Genomic DNA, 21,998 nt, shown 5'->3' with positions numbered 1-21,998 from the left:
TTAAAGTGATCATTGCTTGAAAGACATCTTTTGACGATACATTTGCGACAATGTATACATTTTACAATGAAAAATTATCTATAAAATAATAAATATTGATTTATCGATAAATGAATAATTTATTCATTTATCGATAAATAAATAATCTCGCTTAATGAATATTTTTTTCCGGTCCCAATGATATGCATTTATCGAAGTTTTACTATATAAAGCATTTTTTGTTTATAATATTTATTGTCATAATTAATTTTTTATGGTTGAAGGTAGATGTTAGTTGTTTTTAGCTGTATTTCTAGAGTGAATTGTGGATTAAGCCATCGGTGGGTGAACAATTATATCTGCCCCGTAATATCCAACGTACTCGATTTAATAGCGTTGAGGAATTTCTTGATGGAGATTCATGGATAAATCTGCAGTAGCTTCCACAGGTTTTACAACAACATATTATGGAGATTAGGCGTGGCGGTGATGATGAGGATTTCTGCGTCTGGACATATTCTTCTTCAGGTATTTTTACTGTCAAGGATTTCTATTTTTCGTTAGGTAATAATGCAGCAAAGGTTCAATGGTGCAAGTTTATCTGGTCTGAAGTCATTCCTCCTTCTCGTTCGATCGTTTGCTGGAGGGCTTTATTGGGTTACATGCCCACGCATGACCAATTGCAGAAGCGTGGCATACCTATTGCTTCCCGTTGTATGTTATGCAAAGCGGCATCAGACTCAATTGAACATATTCTGGTTCATTGTCCCTTTTCTCAAACTTCTTGGAGAGCGTTGGGCTCTCTTTTTGGTAAACATATCATATTGACGGATTCTCTAGTTACTCTTATCTTGAATTGTTTAAATCATAGCTTCATTTCTCAAGTGGGTTTGTTATGGTTAGTTGGAGTTGTTAGTTTGATTTGGATTTTGTGGTACACTAGAAATAAAGCGATATTTGAGAATGAAACACCATCAATTCATCTTGTGCTTCGTAGGCTTTGGATTATGATACTTGAAGGCGGTATTAGTAATAAAGGTCATATGAAAAACAATGTTGATGAGCTTCGTGTTCTTAGGCAGTTACACATTCCCCTTAGACCCCCTCGAGCTCCTAATATAGTGAGTGTTACTTGGGTTCGTCCTCCACCGGGATGGCTCAAAGTTAACACAGATGGTTCTGCAAATATTAATACAGGAATGGGGGGAGCAGGGGGGTTGTTTCGCACTACTCGAGGATTTGCTCGGGGTTGTTTTGCGTTTCGAGTGGATACCCCTTCTGCGCATATTTTCGAATTGAAAGTCGTTATTTTTGCTATTCAGATTGCTTGGGAAAAAGGATGGCACAAATTATGGGTGGAATGTGACTCTGTTTATGTGGTAAATTTGCTTAGGAAGCGCTCTTTAGTTGTTCCATGGGCGTTGCGACAGGATTGGATTACTTGTCTCCGGCATTGTTCTTTTATGGATCTAAATGTTACTCATATTTTTCGCGAACGAAATAGAACGGCTGATGCATTGGCTAAATTTGGCGTCACAACAGATCATATTGTTTGGTGGAATTCTGCACCAGCTTTTTGTAATAAATTTATTTCTGATGATATGTATTGTTTAGAACAATTTCGTTTCTTTTAATTTTTCTCATGTATTTTTTCCTCATTTTAATAAAATTCGGGTCTAGGTTTTTGTTTGGTTTTGTGAAGATGTCAACCTAGTTGGGATTTTTGCATTCCGATCTTAGCCTGTAACCCAACCTTTACTTAATAAAAAAAAGTTGTTTTTTAAGTAATTATACATAATTATTTTTCAAGTCTAAATAAACAATTTAGCTATATCTACTATTTCATATAAAACAACAATAAAAAAAAGCTATAGAAATTGAATTAGTGTCTCATCTGATTATTAGTTCTGTTTGTTATATCTACTATTTCAATAGATATTGGCTATGGCACACCATATGACATGGTGTCACTCCAACAAAATAGATTTTTAGTGGGAGAAATTTAGGGAAGTTGAATTCCCCACTAAATTTAAAACAATTGTGGCACAAAAAATATCCCATAGATTCTAATTGATTAATGTCAATTCTTAAATTCGCCACATTAAAAGTCTAGAAGAATAGGGACTTTGTGGGGAATTTTTATTCTCCGCACTAAATTATATAGCAATTAGTATATAGCAATTAGTGGTAGTTTTATGAAATTTGCCACATAAAATTCACACACCACATCAAACGCTAAGCATTTTGAAAAACTAAAAAAAATCATAAAAAAATGTCATATCTGTGTCTAAAATTCTAATTTTGATTTTTTGAAATAGATAGTGTTAGTTAATTTAAGTATATTTTTGGATTTAATTCAATGTGCTTTGATATAAATGAAAAGAATTGGGTAAAATTTATAAAACGTCATAAAGTAAAAGGATTAAAATTATTATTTTATATAAGAATATAATATTTGTACCAATATAATATTTATATTTTACAAATTAAAACTAATTTACAAATTTGTTTTATAAATAGAAAATTAAACAAATTAAAAAAAAAACAAAAAAAGTGGCACTTTATAATATAAAGGTGACCCACTTGTTGAAAATGAATTAACAAGTGTAAAACACTTGTCAATTTGTGAATTCAAAAGATGTATATATATAAATGACATAATCTTAGGGATATTTTTACTTTGTTTTAAAAAAAGAAATTTTTGTTGTTTTATTTTAATGGTTTTAAAGTAATGAATAGATATTGAATCAAATTTTGGTTTTCATTATTGCAATTTTCTTATTGAGTAAGTGGAAAGGAGGAATATTTTTATGACATAAAAGAAAAAAATAGAAAATTATAGTATTTTTACAAACATTTTATTTTGTAACATGATCTTGTTTTGGAGTTATATTCATCAAACTATGAAGAAACTATGAAGGAATAGGATCAAACTATGAAGAAATAGGATACTGAACCACCATTATTGAACTTCTGAACCAGTAGCGGTCAATAGAGTACACTGATGAATTTTCGGTGACCGACGACGATATTTCGGTAGCTGTATTTTAGTTCTAAATTATTTTTAAAATGTTATAAGTATGATTTTGAGTAAGTTTAGTTTCGGTAGTTTCGTGTCAAATTTTAATAGATTTAGATTTACGATTAATAATTTATCGTCATATAAATTAGTTCGCCTTTTAGATTTACGAATGCCCGTTATCTTGTTTTCCCTTCATACCTGATGTCCTTCAGGGTCGGGTGTAGCATTTTGGTCCTTTGTTATATCTATCTATGGATTTATATGTATTTCATAATTAGAATCCATGAGAACGGATTCCAATAATGTATTTTCAGTGAGTCTAATAATTTTATCACTGAGATTTCATATTCATTTCATTTTTATATAGTCCCAACAAATTCTGAAAATCATCACTCAATTACCCATAGATCATCCACATAACATACAAAATACATTTCATTTCTTATAATAGAATAAGCATATATTGTCCAAAGCATGCCAAATTATAAGGATCCAACTAGAGTAATGGACACTGTAATAAACCTCAAGCTTCTAGTAAAAATGCACTAACCTTTTCTGATGTGTTTTACCAAAACAAGTTTGAAACATAGAAAATGACTCCAATTTTAACATGTTAACTGTTCCTAACCACACAAATTAACATCATAATTGGACATTCAAACCAAAATATTGCATAGCAGAACTTCGTTATCCTTTCAAAATTGCAACTCAGGTGCCTAAATATTCACAATCACACACAAAAAAGAAACCTATATCTACATGTACAAAATGGTATGCAATATCCTATAAGACGACTTGGACAATCGTGGCTGTATCCAATCCTCGCCCTAATGTCGAACACTTCCCTCAGTACCTCATACTTCTTCGCCTAAAAACATTAAAACATTTGAAAAAATGAGACAAAAATCTCAGTAAGCAACTATAAACTATAGAAACTAGTTTTTACTCAAAATAGTTATATGTATACATTTGTGAAAACATTTAACCCAAAACAAACGTTAAACTTATTAACTTGTAAACAACATCCAACTAAAATAGAGTTATAATCAATAACCTCAAATCAAACTTAACCAAAACGTAATGATTTTTATATAAACATTTACTAAAAACCAAAGTTTGGATCAAATTCAACATCATATCCATCACCGAGTATCCCCTCGTAAATTAATCCATAAAACGCAAACATAATCGAGACGTCTCTTTAACCATGCCTAATCCCGTATTGGTCTTACCCAACACTACGCTGCCAATACCCGACTAGGTCTTTAGACTGTGTATACAGGTCATGTTCCTCACTGAACATGGTCTTCAAATATCAAACCACTCGTCCGGACTACTCCTGATGGATACAAACTTTACCCAAAATCCAACCAAGCTTCAATTGCATATATTTTCTCATCAAATAGATCAAACTTTACTACAATCATCAATAAATCGAAATCCAACATTTACTGAACCAAAATAACAATTGAACCCCTGAAGACATCCAATTTAACACCAATTGAACCAAAATATCATTAAACCCTTAAAGAAATTCAATTCAACATCAATTGAACTTAACTGAACAAAAACAGTAATTAAACCCCTAAAGAAATCCAATTGAACACTAATTGAACCAAAATAACATTAAAACCCTTAAAGAAATTTAACTCAATCAATTGAACCCAAATAACATTTTAACCCTTAAGAAAACCAATTCAACATCAATTGAACTAAATAACCATTAAACCCTTAAGAAAACCAATTCAACATCAATTTAACTAAATAACAATTAAACTCTTAAGAAAACCAATTCCACATCAAAGTATGAATCAAAATTGTCCAAAATCACCTTTGTAAACTCATCTCCTTCAAACCTTGAACACAACTCAAAAATCAACAACAAATACATAAATCATTCTATGAAAACCTTTAGGAGACAAATTCATGGAGATTTAAAGCTCAATATACATACACACACACACACACACACACCTATATATATATATATGCAAACCAAAATACTAGTTGATAGTTACTTACCTTAGCCTAAATTTGAGAATAACACCACAAAACCCTAAATCTGCCTCACAATCTGCCTAGCCCGTATTCTCTGTACACAACTCCAAATCCAAATCCCTCCAGTCAGAAGTTGCTTCGATGTGTCTAGAGTCTCCAGTTCAAATTTAAAGTGATTTGGACGGTTAGATCTCCAGTAACACCCTAAATGGTGGAGCTGCCCTGTTTTGGTGGGTGGTGGAAGGTGGAGGAGAATGGAGGAGGAAGAACAATGTAGAAGGTTGCATTTGATCAAAATGATTTTCATTTATGAAATAAACCTATATATATACCTTGATGTGAGTGGTTAATTACTCAATTTATGATGAGAATCTCCAAAAATCTAATTTCTTTTAAAACTTACCATAAACTTATAATTATTACAAAAATGTGCAATTACCCTCAAAACTATACTCGTAACACTCAATTAATCGACCAATCCTAAAATGAATTGTCACGTTCGTATCCAAAATTTCCAATTTGTTAGCATTTGATATTAGGTTATAACGCATCGAATTCATTATTTGAAATTATTTTTTTTAGAGACCCGAGATAACACCTTTGGTTTAATTAGCTTATAATTTTACATGCAATTAACGAGAAATTTATGTGATCAAATTCATAAGTAAGAGTCCAATTTGGAAATCAATTAATTATCTGAGGTTGATGGATTTTTGGTTCATCGATGGATATTGAACAATTAATCGCTTAATTTTTGGATTTTTAATAATGAAAATAAGCACAAAAATAGAGTGAATTAAAGAAAAATTTCTCGAATTAGAAGATCGGAATTAAATTGAAATGTTAAAGTAAATTAAAGGGGAATTATAACACTAGGGATCTAAGTGCATATTTTCCCTAAATTAGGGAATAACTTAAAAACTAGTCAGATATATACACAAAGAGATCGGTCTCTCTAGAAGGATCAATTTTTATCTTCTTCCTCACTTTGCTCTCTCTCTCTCTCTCATATATATACCGCTTCCTCACTCCTCTCTATCTCTCTCGCTCTTTCTTTATTATTTGATTAAAAAGAGATGAGTTCGGGGAGAATTGATATTGAAAATGGAGAATGAAAAGGCTTCTGAAGGGGGGGTTGCGTTCTTCCGTTTCACCAAGTAGCGGAAGAAGAGTTTAAGGTCATCTGGATTCTTTCAATCTTCTCTTTTGGAAAGTGGAATCACCTGTTCCGATCTGTGCCGATCTGTGCTGCTAGCAGTGTTTGGAGGAGGTCGATGGAGGTTCAAACTCTGCCAAGGGTAAATCGCATTCGTTCATATGTTTCTCTGCATGATATTTATTCGGTTATATTATGAGATTCTTTTGCCTACAGTTGTGTTATATGTTTTCTGTTGTGAGATTTTTACTTAAAGTTATGTTTATATGTTTTTATCCTCTGAATTCTATGAACTAAGGGCACACGTATACAGTGGCGGATCCAGGATTTTAGAATCGGGGGGCTAATTTTAGCTCTAAAGTTTAAAAAAAAAATTTGCACATATAAAAAAGTAAAATCAAATTATACAAAAATTTAATTGTATTGATAAATAAATGCTAAAAAGTACTTGTTATATATACTATATTACTGGAAAATGTACCTATTTTTTGACAACGGACACGCTCTCGATAGATGGCAAATCTATTCTTCGAGATTCAGAATTTTGAAAATATTGTAAAATAGCTTCATCTTCAACACTGTTAAAAGAAATATTCTCAATGTAGCACAACAAGCAATTTGTGAGAAGTTCATCTCCCATCCAGTTGCGTAAATCCGTCTTAACAATATTAAGTGCTGAAAAACATCTGATAACAAATTTGTCCATCTTTTTGTAGTTCTATATTAAACAAAAAAATATATATGGCACAAATCAAAATCACTAAATCAAATCCTCAAATCAAAATCACTAAATTAAAGAATCTAAATTTATTCTACAAATTAAAAACACTAAATCAATAGTCCAAAATCAAAACCCCTAAATTAAAGTTTCAAGTAACCTAAATTGAAAACCCAAAATCATAACCTCTAAGTTAAAGAGCACCTAAAATAAAGGGTTAATTACAAAAAACTACCTTGTGGTTTGGCCGATTTGCGATGTGGTACCTGTGGTATTTTTTTTACAAACACAACCTCGTGGTTGTCACCGTTATACAAATAAAGGAAACAACCCAAATTCTGTTAAATCACAAGGGCAATTTGGGAAAGATAAATTTTGACTTTTTTCTTCTTCTTAATTCTTGGGTTGACTTCATCTTCTTCCTCTCTTCTCCTTGGTTCTTCCATTTCATCTTCTTCTTCCTCCATTTCCTCATCTTCTTATTTCTTTCTTTAATTCTTCTTCCTCCATTTTTTCCTCTTCTTCCTTTCTTTTCTTCTTTTTTTTTTCTTCTCTTCATCTTCCATTTTATGTTTTACCCTTGTAATGTTCAGATATTGAAGAAGAACAGCAACCTGTGATGGAGATGGAAGATTGTTGGCGATTTGGCCGTAGTTTATCCCAATTCCATTACTCTGTATTCTCACTAATGAATCTGAAACAAACAAAGAATTTCACAGAAGCATTTAATCAAACATCATCAAGACGCAACAAATTTGCAACTCAAAACACAAAACTCACCATTAAAACACACAAAATTACAAGAATCATGCTCAAATAGCAAGAAGCTCTCAATCATGAACATCTGAAAACAAAAAATAACAAACTCCCAAGCTTTTTGTTTCAACTTCCATGGCGGAATCCAGAAAAAAACACAGAAAATTAGAACAAACTTGAAATAGAGAGAATGAAGAGAAACAATCTGATAACAGAAAAGGAAGAACTACAGGCCATAACTGATCTGATCTTTGGTTAAAATATCACCAACAACGACGGCCACCGGACCACCACCGGTGCACCGTCAGGAAAACCAGCTTCTTCTTTGAGCAAAAACGCACCCTTTTCTCAGATTTCTGGAATTTTTCAGAATTAAAAAAAATTAGAAGAAAAAGAAAAAAATAGGAAGAAGAAGAGAAGAGAAGAGGAGGAAGAAGAAGAAAAGAGAGGAGGAGGAGGAGGGGGAAGAAGAAGAAAAGGGAGAAGAAGAAGAAGAATCAAACGATGAAGAAGGAGAGAGAAAGAGGAGAGAGAGAAAAAAATAAAAAAATAAAAAAAATCGAATTTCCTAAATTACCCGTGCCACGTCAGCTTTTTAACAGAATTTGGGCCGTTTCCTTTATTTGTATAACGGTGACAACCACGAGGTTGTGTTTGTAAAAAAAATACCACATGTACCACATCGCAAATCGGCCAAACCACAGGGTAGTTTTTTGTAATTAACCCTAAAATAAATTCCATAAACTATAAAAACCCTAAACTAAATTCCTAAATCAAAACCCTAAATTAATTCAACAAATTATAAATTAAACTATCAAAACCCTACAAATTCCATAAACTATCAAAACCCTAAATTAATTCCACAAATCACTAAATTAATTCAACAAATTATAAATTAAAAGCCTTAAATTAAAAATCCTAAATGAAAATAAATCTAATTTTATGAAAGAAATTATATACTTTAGGAAATTTAGAGGCTGACCGAAGTAATTAGAAGAAGGAAGTGGAGGAAAATGAAAAAAAAAATGGAAGGGAGGGATGAAATAAGAAATTTGGGAAGGAGAAAGGGAGGAAAATGCAAAGTGGCTTTTAAGCCACTTTGCGCAGGGATTGGGGATTCCCCCCAATCCCTGTTTTTTTTATTAATTGGCCCCCCCAAAACGACGTCGTTTTGGGGGGTCAAATTATTAAAAAAAAACAGCCCAGCCCAAGTGGGCTGGGCTGTATCTTCTCCGCTACATCTCCTTCTCCACAGAGAAGGAGATGTAGCAGCGATCCCTAATATGGTGGGCGGCGGCTGGCTGGGGGGCTAATATTTAGCCCTCCCTAAATCCTCCACGGCAGCGGCGGCGCCGTGGGGGCTGGAGCCCCCACAGGCGCCGGGCTGCCTCCGCCTCTGCACGTATATGACTGCTCTGTTTGGGGTTCAGATGTAAGTAATGAGGAGGAAGATGGCCTCCTATACGAGTTGCTTGCTGAGGTTTATTGTGGATTATTAGAAAGAGTCATTTTAGACCTAGAACCTGAGCGGGTTTTGAATTTGACTGTTTGGTAGTAAAAATCGTGTTAGATTTCGTTTAGTAAAGACGATTCCTACGGTAAAATTCGTGTTAGGCATTTGAATTGGAATTATTTGGTAAAAATCGTGTTAGACATTTGAATTGGATTTGTTTGGTAAAACTGGATTCGTCTGGTAAAAGTCGTATTATATGTTTGGTTGAATTTGTTTAGATAAATGATTTTTTGTCAGCGAAACGAACCGTTTTAAACGTGACAGTTGTGAATAACATATAATTGAAAGATGAATTGCATTAATAATTGTTATCATCTGAAAGTAAGTTATGTGAATATATGTATAAATGAAAAATAGCTTTTCGAGAAAAATTCAGTAGAACTACGTGGCTTTGATTCCCAATTGGAGGTTTATGGGGATACATAGGAAGCTTGATATAAATTATCAAGTCCAAGCCAATTAGGTAAATTAAATTAAATAGTTAGATTAATTATTTGTTAAGAGTTTATTATACGTTTAGTTTTGCCGATATAGAAATTTTGTAAATCATTTGTTCGTGTAGTGTAGAATTTAAGTGAAATAAGTATAGATTAGTGATAACATTGAGATATTATCCCAAGGACCGAAAGGGATATTCACCTGGAGAAACGCCGTGTACAGATCCCCAAAATAGCTTTTCTTTTAACAAAACTGTTTGTTATCAATTGGTGCGGTGAAGGTGGAATCCTTAATCGAACAAAGGGTTTTTCGTTCACATTAAAAAACTATGACAACTGGAGATCAGAATCCCTCTTCAGGGATTGAAACACCATTAGTTACACCATCTAGTGCTGGCCGCATAGATTCAACTACTCCTGCAACGCACGTCGAAAGTAGTATGAACCCAGATGCTTTCATCAACATGTGTGCACAAGCAATCGGAGAACGGTTTGGGCCCGAGACGGGGAATCGCCTGCGGTCATTGATGACCCTTCCTCCGCATTGGAGCATGGCGTCCACATCGGCTGTATCATCTTGGCCCTTATTAAACTTTGGACCGGACGCCCAAAGTTCTTCATTTCTCCAAGCTCACAACACGGATTCTATGGTAACTACCACGGCAGCAGGTGGAGAACGTCAAATCAATCGGGAGTTATTCCCTAATGGCGCAGAAGGAAGTCAAAGAAACGATTCAACCCTTCCGGGCGGATCTACGGATCCTGGGTTAAATCGGGGTGGGTCCAAAATCCCGAGGCGCCCACGGACAAATCTCTCCCTTGGCGGATCCGAAGGGCGAACACACAAAAAACATAGAAAGGAGAAAGGTAGGCGGTCTAAATCACCTTCGCCTCGACGACCAAAATCCTCCCATCGTGGCCGATCGCCCCCATCTACTGGTCGTAGACGGAGTAAAAGGCCAAGGGAGACACCCCATTTGAGTGGACCACCGCCGCCGCCGCCCCCAGGAACTGTTGGTCACATCCCGTCGGGAAGCCATGGAGGGGGTAGTGGGCAAGCTCCCCCAGGTGGGGGGGGGGGGGGCGGAGGAGGTAGTAGCGGAGGAGGAGGCAGACGCGGAAGCGGAGGAGGGCGTTCGCCATCAGATCCATCATCTGGGTCAAGCTCTTCTTCCTCTCCAAGCAGATCTCCACGAAGGGGTCGCCCAAGGGCGGATCCGGAGAATTTTGATGATAGAGTTAGAGCTCTGGTACTCCGTATGAATGAGGAAAATGCCAGGCATAATCCGTTCGCCAATAGAGATTCGCCTTTCGCATCTTGGATTGAGGCGGAGGAAACAGATAGAGCTTTTAAAATACCTAATCTCGCTATATACACAGGTGTTGACAATCCGGAAGCTCACGTCAGAAAATACCGAATACTGCTTAAACTCAATCGTGCCACCGAGCCGGTGCTTTGCAAAATGTTTGTCACCACGCTAGGGGGTCCAGCCTATGGGTGGTTTTAGTCTCTACCTCTGGGCTCGATAAACAGTTTTGATCAATTGAGCAGGGAATTTTGCGCTAAATTCGCCGGCTGTATTCCTCCAGTGGTTAAATCAGGGAAGCTTTTTGAGTTAAAGCAGAAGGCGAACGAATCCCTTCGAGAGTACGTAGACACTTTTAACCAATTGTGCATACAAATCGTTGATGTGGATATCTCCGTAGCAGTGGAATGTTTTGTGAGAAACACCACTTGTAAGAGCCTGCAAGAAGATCTAATTCGAAAGAAACCCACCAGCATGGCAGAATTGATGGAGCATTGTAAAGACTTTATCGAGGTGGATGACATTCACCGAGGATCACTGTCATCGCCTAAAAGGGACAAGGGCGAATCTCGCCATCGAGATAGAGACAAAGACAAGCATCAGGATTCTTCCTCTAGAAGCAGGCAAAGAGGTTCTAAGAACAAATCAACGTTTGTCACCTCTTTCACACCTCTCAACGCTTCTAAAAGTGAAGTCCTTATGTGGATCGAGAACAATCAACACAAACAGAGCATTTCATACCCCGAACCAAAAGGGGGGGGAGTACACCAATACTGGTAAAAATCCTAAAAATTATTGTAAATATCACAGGAAAAATGGCCATGACACCGATGCATGTTGGGAGTTAGCTCGGGAAATCGAGCGTCTCATTGAGAGAGGCAAATTGGATCGGTTCATCCAAAGTGATGGCAAGAAAGGAGATGGCGATAGATCCAAAGAGGACCCAAAGAAGAAGGGAAAGGGTACCATTAATGTCATAGCAGGTGGACCTGGATACCAACCAATGCTGAAAAAGGCAAAGACCACCGCTCTTGACAGAACATCGTTAAATCGCCCCTTTGCCGATGTAGGTCCTAAAATCTCTCCCCATGCGGATGCATTGGTCGTCACTATGATGGTGGAAGGCTGGGAGATGAAAAGAGTGATGATTGATACTGGGAGTTCGTGCAATGTCATCACCAGAGGAGCTTTCGCCAAACTCATGATTGATCCAGTCCAAGTAGAGCCAACTGTGGTTGATAGCCTAGGAGTGACGGGACACACTATCCAAACAAAAGGCCAAGTCACTTTGGATTGCGAGCTTACAAACGATGATCAGGTTTGGAAAGGTGATTTGGAATTTTCTATCTTGGATGGTCAGTTAGCTTATAATATCATCCTCGGACGGCCCTTTATCTCCGAAGTAGCAGCCCTTATCTCCATACGCCACTTAACGCTTTACATCCCCACGACCAAGGGAGGTGTAATGGTCAGAGGTAGCCAAAAGGTGGCCCAGGAGACATATTCGGCATCACTAATGATTCGCCCCCAATCTAAAGAAGAGGATGAGGAGGAGCTCGTCATAATGGCCTTAGGCGAGACAGAAATGTACCTTATGGCGGATGAAAAGCAGGTGCGAATGGCTAAAGGGCTCAAGGGCGAAATTAAAGACGCAATCACCAAGGTACTCCGTGAAGCGGAGGATGTCTTCGCATGGAAGGATGAGATTCTCCCCGGGATCAGTCCAAATGTGATCACTCACAAGCTCAACATTGACAAAGATGCAATTCCCGTAGCTCAGAAGCGAAGGAACCATGGGCTTGAAAGACAAAAGGTGATAGAGGAGGAGATCACCAAGCTTCAACGGGCGGACGCCATTGAGGAGGTACTTTACACTCAATGGTTGGCGAACGTCGTTCTGGTGAAGAAAGCAGGCGGATCTTACCGCATGTGTATCGACTTTACAGATCTTAACAAGGCTTGTCCCAAAGACAACTACCCTTTGCCATGTATTGACATACTCGTGGATGGAACTGCCGGACATGCGATGTACTCCTTTACAGACGTAAAGTCGAGTTATCATCAAATTCCCATGGAGCCTTCAGATAGAATCAAAACCTCGTTCGTGACTCACCAAGCCACTTATTGCTTCAAAGTCATGCCCTTTGGGCTTAAGAACGCAGGAGCCACTTATCAGCGGATGATGAACAAAATATTCGCAGAAAGCAAAGGTGATAACTACTCAGTCTATGTGGATGACATGATCATTAAAAGCACAACCATAGAAAGGCATGCAGATGATGTAAAGGAGGTACTGGACGTACTCCGACGCCACAATATTAAGCTGAACCCAGAGAAGTGTACTTTTGGTGCGACGTATGGAAAATTCTTAGGGTTCATGATCAGCGAAAAAGGAGTTAACCCAAATCCTGACAAGGTTAAGGCTGTCCTAGAAATGCAGGCACCACAGAACATCAGAGAAGTGCAATGCCTTAACGGGCAGATCATAGCCCTGGGCAGGTTTATCTCCTATTCAGCGCGCAAATGTCAGCCCTTTTACGAGGTTATCAAGAAGCAAAAGGCATTCGAATGGGACGAGGATTGTAAAAAGGCCTTTGAAGGGATCAAACGGTTTCTCACGGAGCCGCCCATGATGAGTCGGCCGATGAAAGGAGAGGACCTCTACATGTACGTATCGGTTACGGATAAAGCCGTGTGCACGGTCATGATACGAGAGGAAGACGGCCAGCAGTTTCCGATTTATTATATGAGCAAGGTTCTGAAAGATGCCGAACCCAGATATTCTAAGCTTGATAAAATGGCGCTGGCTGTTGTCACCACAGCAATCCGCCTTAGGCCATATTTTCAGGCTCATACTGTGGTGGTTCGAACGAATATACCGATGAGAAAGGTGTTGCAGAAGCCGGACACTTCTGGAAGGTTAATGGAATGGGCAATCCGCCTTGGTGAATTCGATGTGAGATATGAAAGCAGGTCAGCTTTGAAAAGTCAGGTCTTGGCAGACTTTGTGAATGAATTCACTAAGGAAGGGATAGATCATCCCAAGCCTCTAATGGAAGAGTGGACAATGTACACCGACGGCGCCTCCTCGGCGAATGGAGCGGGCATAGGCGTTGTGATCAAGGGTCCCCAATACATAAAGTTACGGTACGCAGCAAAATTGAATTTTCATACAACTAATAATGCTGCTGAATATGAAGCTCTGATATTGGGATTACGCCTACTCAAAGAAATCACTCCCGAGCGGATTGTGATCTATAGTGACTCCAAACTAATGGTCAATCAAGTAATCAAGAATTACGAGGTGAAAGATGATGTTTTGGCCAAATACGTAGCAGAAGTCAAAAAATTGCTAGATCACCTTGAGGCAAAAGAAACCAAATGGGAACTGATTCATGTACCCCGGGGGTCCAACACTGAGGCAGATCATTTAGCCAAAACGGCCTCCAGTGAGGAGAACTGGACAGATCCACAATGTCCCTTCGAAGTTAAAATAGCTCCAGCCTTTGCCTCAGAGGAAGTATCCCTACTCACAGCAGTAGAAGATGACTGGAGATCGGCCATTCGCCAATATCTGCTATGTGGAACTTTACCTGAGGATAAGGAAGAGGCACGGCGGATAGTTAGAAGAGCGGCTTATTTCTCCATGATCAACGATGGTCTTTATAGAAAATCTTTTAGCCACCCTTGGTTAAAGTGTATTCTGCCGGAGGAGGGACAACAAGTCCTCAAGGAGCTACATGAGGGGTCATGTGGGGCCCATGAAGCATCCGCCACCATTTTGAAGAAATCCAGGTTAGCAGGTTTCTACTGGCCCACGGCCGAACTGGATGCACAAAAATTGGTAGAATCTTGTCATAATTGCCAGATTCATGCGAATGAATCACATACTGCCAAACATCTCCAAAGGCCCATCATAGAAGGACGGCCATTCGCCCTCTGGGGAATAGACATCGTCGGGCCATTCCCTCCAACTCGCCGATAGAGGAAGTACGTGGTAGTGGCAGTGGATCATTTCACCAAGTGGGTAGAAACCGAAGCTGTCTCCTCCATCACTGCAGAACGAATGGTGGAATTCGTCAAAGACAACATCGTGGGAAGATACGGTGTTTCGCATACCATCATCACTGATAATGGAACACAGTTCAACTGTAGCGAGTTCAAAACTTTATGTGAAGAGTTGGGCATTCTGAACAGATTTGCCTCCGTTTATTATCCCCAGTCCAACGGAATGACCGAAGTCACGAACCAGACGATCGTAAAAGGGATAAAGAAGAGATTGGGAGAGCATGATAAGAAGTGGGCGGATCAGCTGACGAGCGTTTTATGGGCTTATCGCACCACTCTTAGGACGGCCACAGGAGAAACACCATTCGCCCTCTCTCATGGTGTAGAGGCTGTGATCCCAGTTGAAATACAGGTCCCAAGCGATAGAGTGGCCTTTTATTGTGAGGAGGACAACGGCAAAAGGCTAAGGGAAAGTCTGGATCAGGTAGGAGATCGAAGAGACCAAGCCTATGTATGCATGGCGGCATATAAACAGCGGATCGCCGCTTACCATGATAAAAATGCCAAGCTTGTGGATCTGAATGTAAGTGATCTTGTGCTCCGAAAGGCCGACAAAATCCAGTCTCGAGAAGGCAAGGGCAAGTTAGGGCTCAACTGGACAGGTCCGTATCAGATAGTGGACAAGATTGGATCCGCCACATTTAAAATTCAGGACATGGAGGGCAACACATTGCCGCGCACATGGAACCTCCAAAATCTCCGCAAATATTTTGTCAGAAAATGAGGTGTACACACGGTCTTGAGTACTCTTTTTCCTTTAGTAAGCTTTTTCCCATGTGGTTTTTCTTACTAAAGGTTTTAACGAGGCTCACCTATAAGACCTCCTTGCTGTAATAAAGCATTCCTCCCATTAATAAACATCATTTGTTCTATTATCTGTGTTCTTTTTAAAGTTTATTGCAGCAATATCAATATTCCAGTCTTAAAAAGAAGGGGGGCATCCAACGCTCTCCGCATTAACAAAGTATCGCTATCTCATAGCTACTTTTTCTCCTTAGACATAAGAGAATCTATCTTATGGGCGGATCCATCTCTGAGAGGATCCCAATCTCCGATAGAGTTAAAACGATCCTTGAACGCAAGGTCTTTACACTCTCTTACATATCCTTCCCAAAAAAGGATTCACAAGTCCTACGGGCGGATCACTTCACCTCAAAGACAGGTAGCAAATTGATCCCCTAGGCAGCTTTACTTCCTTCAATGGAATAAAATAGCTTCTAACCTTCACAAAGGTCCATGCAATGGAGTATGGCTGGCCACCTACTCCAAAATAAATCCTACATGCCTATATATTTACTTACGCAAACGTAATAGTAAAATAAATAGCTGCCATAAAGGATTAAACAAATTGTACTTAAAGGATTTTTTACAAAAAGTAAACAATTAAGTAATAATGGGAGCATCCTCCTTTACACTATCTTTGCTTACGGCACTTGCCTGGGAAACCTCCTTCTCCAAAGCCTCGGATACGCCAGCCAAAGGTACCTCCTTCTCCATGGAAGATGTGGGACCAAGAGGAAGGGCGTTATCAGTGATCGGTTCTTCACCCGCCTTGGGGGGCACTTCCTCAAGCTCCACTAGCGTGACATTAGTGGAAGGCTTGCTTTCTTCCATGGGTCCCTTCATCCATCTCCGAACATATTCGCGGAGGTATTCCTTAGCGTCTGACATTTTGTCATATTTGGCTACGTCCGCTGGGTCGGGGACGGCGAACTGCGGATCTATAAAATTAATCTCGGGATGCGCCAGGGAAAAGTACGCCATGAGCAGTTCGCCATAATAGAAGGCTTGTTCGCCTGCCATATATTCAGCTTCTCCTAGGGCGTCCTCATGGTTCTTGGCATCTGTCACAATCTTTTCCTTTAGCTTCTCGATTTCCGCATCTCTAAGGACTAAGGCGGCTGTGGCAGAGGCAAGGTTCGCATTAGCAGAAGCGATGTTCGCATTGGCTTCCGCTACCTCTTTCTCTAACTTTTCAATGGTTGCCTTATCCGCCACACCTTGAAGGAGCTCGGCCTCCATAGCACGTATGCGAGTATACATCTGTCAAAAACAAACAGTTTCGTTAAAAGAAAAGAGCAAAGGAACAACTTTTTCTACAAAAAGAAATCCTTTCTAGGGGGACTCACCATAAGGAGCTCCGTTTTCCCCTTTTGCGCATGAATGGAACCGGGAATTTGGTTCTGATTCCTTTGCACTTCGCCCACCTGACCCAGGGCCTCATCCAAGTCATTTATGATGGATTCATTCTCAAAAGATCCTTGAGTGCCATATTTAGCGGACCAGTATCCGCCCATATCAGGCTTCGCCATCTGCACAAACATTCAAGGGTCAAAACTCAAGTCCAAAACTTGATGAACAGATAAAAATAAAAGGCAACTTACCTGTTCCATCTCCCCTACAGGCATGGCGGACTTCATGGCATCCGCCATAAGCTTAAAACCTCCAGAAGCTGCAGGTTTCCTCCTTTTTAGTGGCGGCTCAACCACTGTTTCTGCAGGGCGTTTTCCAGTATCCTTTTGAGGATTTGCCGCTTGATCTTTCCTACGCACCTCAGCCTCTAGGAACTTCCTACGTTTCTCTGCAATAGCGTGATTGGCCTTAGATAAACCCCTGCCAAAGAAAATAGTAAAGTAATCAAGGTTCAAGACGAAATAAAGGTTACCTTGATCAAATTGCATAATCTTCGAGTAAATGAACTGTTCCCCCTCTCGGCGAATCAACGGAATATCACTCATCATGAAGGCTGAAGCGTCTGCGTATGTCCATGCATCCGCCTTGATCTTCCTCATGAGCTCCGCCACCTCTTCATCACTATCGGTCAATATTCGCATATCGCCCGCCATGTGTAAAGGCTTGGGATTCCAAAACGAGGGAAATCCCAGTGATTCGCCCTCTTTTATCTTCACATAGAAGAATTTCTCATCCCAGCAATGGACATTGGACATTTTGTCACTGAATGGCGAATATACACCGAATTTGGCGAAAGTGAGATAGGATTCGTACTTCCGTTTCGAGGGTTTATGGAAAGCTCTAAAGATACGACCCGTATATACCACTCCTAAATTTGAGGCGAGGTAGCAGTCTAAAGCAATATCCAACCAACCGTTGGGATGCAGTTGGCTGGCCGTAATATCAAAGTAGGAGAGGATGTCCGCCATCATCTTTGGGAGAGGAAGTCGGAACCCTCTCTCCACATGACTGCAATATACTGTTAGAAAACCGCTAGGCGGACAGGAGGGTCGTTGATGGGCTGCGGCTAACTGAGTCTCATAATTATTGATCCAAGTGAAGCGATTCGCCAGATCCACTAGATCCGCGACACTCATACGAGACGGAGTAGACTCCGCTCGAGGGTTCTTTTTCCTAGGTTGGATTGAAGAAGAGGCCATTGTCCCCGGAAAACACCTGGACTTAACGGCCGGAGCGGTACCGGAGACAGAAGTAGAAAGAACTTGATTCCTAGTGGAACGAGTTTGGTAGCGATTACACGCCGAGTTATAAAACCCAGCTAACTCAGAGCTAATGGAGTCCTCGGAGGAAGATGAGTTCTCCGATGACGAAGTGGTCCAACTAAAATCAACTACTATTTCAGGGGAAGGGGTCGAATTAAAAAGCTCCGAAGTTGATCTAGAAGATGAAGAAGAACTCCTAAACATTCAGAACAAATCAAGTAAGAAAAGATGAACTTACATGAAATCGAAAAGCTTTGAACTCTGAAATTCCCAGGAAAAGCTTCGAGCAGTAAAGAAGAAAGTGAAGACGAAATGGAGAAGAGAGAGAAAGCAAGGGAGAAAGAAGGACGTCTTCTCTTTCCTAGGACAGTGCGCCCGTTACACGTGTCACTCCTCGATTGGCATCGAACAGAGTGCGCATTAATACATGTGTTCATGACGGCGCGCGGAAGCTCAAAAGCCCTAAAGGACTTTAAGGGACTTTTGGGGGGGCTTCTGATAACATTGAGATATTATCCCAAGGACCAAAAGGGATATTCACCTGGAGAAACGCCGTGTACAGATCCTCAAAGAAGATCCGGCGGGCGGATCTCCTTGATCCAGCTTGAAGGGATCCATTGGCGAACCTATGAGGCGAATCTCCTCCTTCACCTGATTCACCACAGTAACGGCTAACCGCCGACTCGGCCATAAAGACCATTAATGAGCTATCAATTAGCTAACCGCCAGGTTAAAGATAAGCTGTAACCGCCATTAATGGAGACTTTCTAGTTGCTGAAGGTTACGACTTCCTAGCTATATATAGCCTACATCCCTAGGCTATCAAGGTACACATTCTCACATCCTTTGTCAATTCAGTTTGTTCCCTTGATTCACCTTACTGACTTTGGCATCGGAGCTTCCCCCCGTCGAACCCAACGACGTCCCCACAGGGACGGAAGTTGATCAGAATTTCTCTGCTTGTTATCAATTAGTATTATTGTTGAATGAATTTTTATTTTGAGAATATATTGGTAACATTGTATGCTGTTCGGGGTCGGGTATTACATGAATATAATATAGCTTAGGATTCAGGGTATAATAAATAAAAAAAATTAAGGACACGGACGTGACATATTTTCTCCTTATATCATTCCTCACGTGTTCGTCACCATGGTAGATAATTGCATTTATAGAGGGAGCAAACCTATTTGGGAAAAAAATATAGAGCAGTATTGTGAATCTAGATAAAATGAAAGCAAAATGCCCACCTTGAAATCCCATTCATCCAATTTGAAATTGTAAAAGTTGGAGCAATTACTAAATAGGGGCCATGTAAGCGATTCCTTCTAAATGAGCGAGGAAACCAATAGTCTGAATATTTCATAAGTTGTCCGTTTTATTTTTAATTTGTGTACAATGGATTGATTTTTGTAAAAACTTTTGAACTAACTACGTTCTGTGTATGTTTATTAGTATTACTTACCCTTTGATTTATATAGGATTCATTTGATTATTTTTCTTGTCTCAAGGGAATAATCTTACTGCATTGTGTTGTTTTTTTTTTCTCTTAAATGGCTTCCAGGGAGTCTCCTTACAAGAGAAGTAGTTGTCTATATTATTCTCTGCTTGCGTTTTTGCTCATTCCCAATTCAATTATTCATTTGCTCATGTAACCCTGTTTTTTTTTTTATTCCAATTGAATTTTCCTTTAATAAATATGTACCAAGTTTATGTTTTCTTAATTAACCCTACTTGTTGCCTCCATTCTTTATTTTTATTATTTTCTTGTATGTGAGTGAGACACTTAGATATTACCATCCTTGTAATTTTTTTGTTTGATTTTAAATACTTTCTTAATTAATTACCTCCATTAAAGTGATAGCAATACTCAATCTAGGATATTCAATTCAATTCTTGATACATATATAATTAAATAGACAAACTATCTAAAAGGTACACATATTTGGTTTATAATATTTATTGTTACAGTTTATTTTTTTTTTATAGTGGAAGATAGATGTTAGCTGTTTTTTTAAGTAATATATATAATTATTTTTAAGTCTAAATAAACAATTTAGCTATATATATTTCATATAAAACAACAATAAAAAAAGCTATAGAAATTGAATTAGTGTCTCATTTAATTATTGGTTCTTTTTGTTATATACTCACTACATGAAAAATGACTTATAATGAGATTTTTTTTTTGTGAGAATAAAAAATATTCTCACTTAATTGACGGTAAACCATTGTATTATTAATTATTAATGTCACACCCGACCCTAAACGGTATCGAGCATGAAGGAAAAAATGGGATACCGAACACCTAACAGCTTGAAAGCCAAACCCGATATTCTAATAGATAAAAATGTATTCGAACTACCTAAAGTTTTATTAATCATTTGGCTTGGACTTGATAATTCTATCAAGCTTCCTACGTGTCACACCCGACCCAAAGCGGCATCGGGAATGAACCGAAGACACGGTAACGAACGCCTATGAATCGAAAAATGCGAACCTATTTTCTATTAAACAAACATTTAACAAAAATTTATTTGGATTACATATAATTTTATTTAATTATTTGGCTTGAACTTGATAATTCTATCAAGCTTCCTACATATCCCGAACGTTTTTTAATCTGGGAATCAAAGCCACGTAGTTCTACCTATATTGAAGAACTATATTTTCTAATACTTAATAGAACATTCCTATTTTCTAATACTTAAACTAATAGAACATTCCTAGCCTTATCGTAATAAAATAAATATACCAATTATTTCAAATTTTATTCTTGAATATAAATAATGTATCCAAAGTTCAAGTAATCTAAAATAATTTGAATGAACTCAATGTCTCACTATGTCCATCAATTTTAACTTCACAAATATATATGAAACTTCCAAGCCTCTAATATAACTAAATTTCAACAATTAACATATTTCCTTAAATCTTAGAAATAAACTATTTTGAATATGTTCAAGATCTAAGAATTAAAATTACTCTAAGAATTATTTAGACTTTCTATTTTAATAATTTTCAAGAATTGTTTTGCTAAATTATCATACTTCACCAGAAATCTTATAGGTCGCCGGAATACTAATACCGGAAAAATTAAACTTACCATATGAAAGAAACAAGTGTACCAACATAGTCCTTGCAAATGTAGGAGCTCAAATGTACAGTTGAAAGAAAACATTAAATCGATCAAGAAATTACAGAATCAGGAACAATTTCGTTTCCTTCGCCAACCTCCGACCAATAGTTAAAAACACCTTGTTTACTCTGATTTCAAACCTACTCAATGGTTATTTAGCCTTTTAAGTTCACTTCCAGCATCAGATTTGAGGAAAAATACCAGAACATGCTGAATTAGAAGTGACATCTATATGTACGAAATTGAGTCTCTCATAACTCTTCTAAAACATGATTTCGCCCTCTCCAAATTAGATGGTCTTGTAATATGGGATTAAGGATTCATTTTGATACCAAAAACACGAAAAACAGTGACCGGACGGAGAAGAACGGAAGTCATCGGTGTTAGAGCGGTGAAGGAGGCGTTGAAATGAGCATAGGAGGAAGAAGATGAAGTTCCCCCTTCACGAGG

General features: G+C 38.4%; 1 long non-coding RNA gene across 1 annotated transcript; it reads left to right on the top strand.

Annotated features, from left to right (window-relative positions):
• The first annotated feature begins 5,991 nt into the window (after window positions 1-5,991).
• On the top strand, window positions 5,992-20,153 carry LOC136227086 (uncharacterized). The gene is made up of 2 exons (XR_010687971.1): window positions 5,992-6,297; window positions 19,974-20,153. It is a non-coding gene; the product is annotated as an uncharacterized lncRNA (long non-coding RNA).
• The last annotated feature ends 1,845 nt before the right edge of the window (window positions 20,154-21,998 follow it).

This window comes from Euphorbia lathyris, chromosome 4, assembly GCF_963576675.1.
Source record: "Euphorbia lathyris chromosome 4, ddEupLath1.1, whole genome shotgun sequence".
Lineage (NCBI taxonomy): Eukaryota > Viridiplantae > Streptophyta > Magnoliopsida > Malpighiales > Euphorbiaceae > Euphorbia > Euphorbia lathyris.
Note: the sequence above shows the minus strand (reverse complement) of the source record. Positions and strands in the feature narration are given on the sequence as shown.